Source organism: Chrysochloris asiatica, unplaced genomic scaffold (genome assembly GCF_000296735.1).
Source record: "Chrysochloris asiatica unplaced genomic scaffold, ChrAsi1.0 scaffold00020, whole genome shotgun sequence".
Classification (NCBI taxonomy): domain Eukaryota; kingdom Metazoa; phylum Chordata; class Mammalia; order Afrosoricida; family Chrysochloridae; genus Chrysochloris; species Chrysochloris asiatica.
In genome coordinates this window covers 12,598,819-12,603,049 of record NW_006408538.1, presented here as the reverse complement: position 1 = coordinate 12,603,049, position 4,231 = coordinate 12,598,819, and the positions used below count along the sequence as shown (strand labels likewise).

The window sequence follows — 4,231 nt, the reverse complement described above, 5'->3', positions numbered from 1 at the left end:
GAGGCTTTCTACTCCCGTAAAGATTTACACCCTCGGAAACCCTGTACAGGGTCGCTATGGGTCGGAACCAACTCAACGGCACTTAACAACAACAACAACATACATGTTGGTGTAAGTGCCATTGAGTTGGTTCCGACTCATAACGACCCTGTATAGTTTCTGAGACTAGATCTTTGCAGGAGCAGAAAGCCTCATCTTTCTCCTGAGGAGCAGCCAGTGGGCTCAAACCATCTATTTTGTAGTTCCCAATCCAGTGCTTATCCTACAGAGCCACGACGCTCGCCACATATGCACACACACACACACACACACACACACACACCAATATATTCAAAATACTGTCATTTAAACATATAACCAACATGAAAGTTTCTAATGGAATATTTGGAGTCCTGGTGTGGTGCTGTGGGTTAATGCATCAGACCGCAAAGCTGTTTGAACTGCAAGGTCGGCAGTTCAAGCTCACCAGTCGCTCTTCGGAAACCCTCTATAGGGTCGCTGTGAGTAGGATCTGACTCAACGGCACTTAACAATTACTCCAAGTGTGGCGCTGTGGGTTAATGCGCTGTACTGCAAGATCGGTTTGAACCTCAAGGTTGGCGGTTCAAGGTTACCAGCCGCTCCTAGGAAACCCCCTACAGGGTCGCAAACTACTTAACAGTAACAACAGCAACAATGGAATATTAAGCACTGGACAGAAATGTCGGTTTGAACTGCAAGTGTGGCAGTTCAAACTCACCAGATAATCCTCAGAAACCCTATACAGGGTCACTATGAATCAGAATGAACTCCACAGTGATGGAATATTTGCCTTCCTTTTTTCATACTAAGTTTTTGAAATCATGCATATTTGCACTTACACACGTCTCAATTTGAACGTGTCATATTTCAGGGGTCCAGTAGGCACAGCCTACAATTTGGAAAACATAGGTCTATGTGCTACCTCCTCTGCATTAACTGATACGTTGAAAATCAAGCTAAAGAAAATTTTGCTTGGATAGAAAATCAAACAGAAAAAAACAAATCTCATATCTATATCTCCATTAGTATAACAATAGCATATACAGATTTTGCGCATTTTCAACAACAACAACAAAAAGTTTTTTTCATAAAATACAAAATTCTCCCAGAGTTCAGAATCTCAGCTTCTAAAATTTATAAAGAAATTGAGAATACAACACCTCCACCCCAAAAGTGTATCTATTCGATGACGGGTAAGACTGAGGAATTTGCACTGACCGCCTAAGACAGGCAGCGTCCCTTAAACAAACAATAAATAAGGGGGAATCTGATGCAGACCGTGCAGACCCGGTCAGGAGGTCAAGACCCTGTGGGCTCAAGCGTTGTTGACCATCCAAACCATAGGCTCTGAGGATCAGACTTTAGCTACCTAGTAGACATAGCAAACTGTCCCTCATCTGATTATTCAGTAATGCTTGTTAGTAATCTCATACATGAGCCCTGGATATCCACAGACAAATGTAAAAACCTTCCCTAAAAGCCGAGACTGTAAATTCCAAAAAGGCAAGTTCCCCATCCACCCCCCCCCCAAAAAAAAAAAAAAAAGCTAAAGAGGATAGAGAGAAACACTGTTAATTGATGATATATGGAGGGGATAATAATCAATGTAATGAAACAAGCTATATGAATGGTTGAATGTGAAGCTGATGATGTGCCCTGTAAACTTTCACTCAATCCAAAATAAAAACATTTAATTAAAAAAAAAAAAGTGTATCTAAATTTGGGGTTGATGATTTTAAATGCATTCTAAAATAAAGAGCATGGTTAAAGCTTTAAAATTCCTGAGATTTTTATTTAAGGATGTTGGCAGAATGTGAAAATTCACAAGTGGGGTTGTTCCTTGATGTGGGAGTATCTTGACTCTACCTTGCTTTAGATAAATATTATTATCATACTGTTGTTAAGCATGTTGAATCGGTTCTGACTCGTAGCAACCTGGTGAGTTTGAACCCCTGACCTTGCAGTTCAAAGCAATCTTGTGTTCCAGTACGTATCCTACAGAATCATACCAGGTTAGGAAGTAAGAGTAAGTATATTCACAGACAGAAATGTCACCTTCCTAAAAGGCCCACTGACCGAATCTGCTGGTTACTTTTGTGGTGGATTCCAGGGAAAGAATGACTTTTGTTCAGAATCTCTCCTCTCATTGCCTCCCTTCCACCTCCTTACACACTCAGAGGTCACTGTTGTTGTTAAGTGCTGTCGAAGTCACATCCAACTCATAGCAAGCCTATACAGGGTTTTTGAGGAGTGGCTGGTAAGCCTGAACCACCGACCTTGTGGTTCAAACCTACCTTTGGGTCCAGTGCATTAACCTGCAGCGCCACATCAGCACTTCTGGAGGTGGTGTTCCCATCTCTCTCATCCTTCCTCAAAGAATTCCTCAAGTTTTTATTTATAACAACAGCAGTTTGGCATCCTCAAGGGACTCAAATCCAGTCCCTTTCAATGTTCTTTGAGTTTGGGGAGCAAATAGAAGTCTGAAGAAGCAAGACCAGGGCTGTAGGGTAGATAGGTAATTTTTCCAACAAAATTCTCACAGGACAGCCCTTATTACCTTCTAAGAAGGAGCAGGTGCATTGTCACAATGGCAAAATATTCCTTGATACAACTTTCCTATCCTTTTTCTCACTCATGCCGTTTTCAATTTTATTCAAACTTCTTCACCATAAATTCTGATGAGATTAATAAAGTGATATTCATGTCCATCAAGAAAGTCTACCAAGATGACCCCTTTGGAATCTCAACACATAACCACCATAATCTTCTGAGGTGACCTTTGTGCCTTGAATGGAACTCACCCAGCAGATGCCCCCCTTGTTTGGAAGGCACCCTAAGGAGACTCCCACATGAACTTAACGGAGACAGTCTGACTGCAGCCCTCCACTGACTAGAGAGACATGTTTAAACATACTTTGTTTGGAATAAACTGTGCATGTAAGAACTGGAATCTGAGTAGCAATACTTTTGGACTGACCCTGGTAGTCTGGTATTTTATCTACTTTTATATTGTTTCGGTTTTCTTCTTCTTCTTCTTTTCTCCTTTTTCCTTCTTTCCAATGAGTACATACTACAAAAGGAACATTTTGTTTTGAGTTCCATTTTACCTATGGAATCTAAATGGGGAAAATGGCACTTTGGGGATATTTTTAAGATATCTCTTCTAGCTCTGGTTGGGGTGTTCCCAGCACCAACTGGTCACTCAACTGTTTGCTGAAATCATGGATTTCACTATCTCAGACTCATCAGAGGACATCGTTATTAGGGAATTACTTCATCAAGCTGAAGATTTTTCCTAAAACACCCACAAGAAGCCTGTTCCTGACAAGCAACATTGTTTTATACAGTAAAGGCTATAGAAATTCCAGCTCTCACAAGCTTCATTATACTTTTAAAGAAAAGAAATAGATTCATGGAAACACTTTACCAACATTTGTTGCTGTTGTTAAATGTTGTTGAGTCGGTACTAACTCATAGCAACCCTGTATAGGGTTTCCGAGGAGCTGTTGGTGAGTTTGAACCACTGACCTTGTGGTACAAACCGATCTTGCAGTTCAGTGCTTATCCTATAGCACCACACCAGGACTCACAAGCATTGCTCGTTGTTTTTCCTTCAGTATTAACATGAAGAAAATAATCTTAAAAACTTCTAGTATTTACAATATATTGTAATGGATGTATCTGAGATCACCTGTAAGATTTCATTTCCATGGGAAATAAGAACGTGACAAGTAGAAATAAGAACATGTTGCTTCATAGGAACAAATTGAGGATCACTGTGACTCAACATTTTCTTTATGATTTGGGCCTACAGGATATTTTTCTGCTATAAATTCTGCCGTTCATTTGGCTGCCCATGGTCTTCTTCCTTACTTAGACATGGTTCCTTTATTTACTAAAGGAAAAGAAATTGCATTTTTCTGAGAAACCGATCATTTTCATCTTCTTAGTCATGAAAAGTTTTAAGTTGTTTCTGTCTGAATAAAGAATTCTAAATGATCAAGAAACTTAAAATATTTCCCAGTACAATGTTTCTCTGAGCAACAGAGAACACATGACAAAATTTTTTAGCTTCTCTTTTTAAACTCTAACTGAAAGAGATTGTACTTATTATACCTAACCAAAGGTGAATGTTCACTAAGAACCAAAGTAAAGGGGAAAAAAAGCTATCTCTCTCTCTCTCTCTCTCTCTCTGTGTCTCTCTCTCTCT

General features: G+C 39.8%; 1 protein-coding gene across 1 annotated transcript in view; it reads right to left on the bottom strand.

The window, feature by feature from the left end:
- The window catches only part of SRGN (serglycin), a 10,889-nt gene that overhangs the window by 5,691 nt on the left and 967 nt on the right, over positions 1–4,231 (bottom strand). The window lies entirely within an intron of this gene.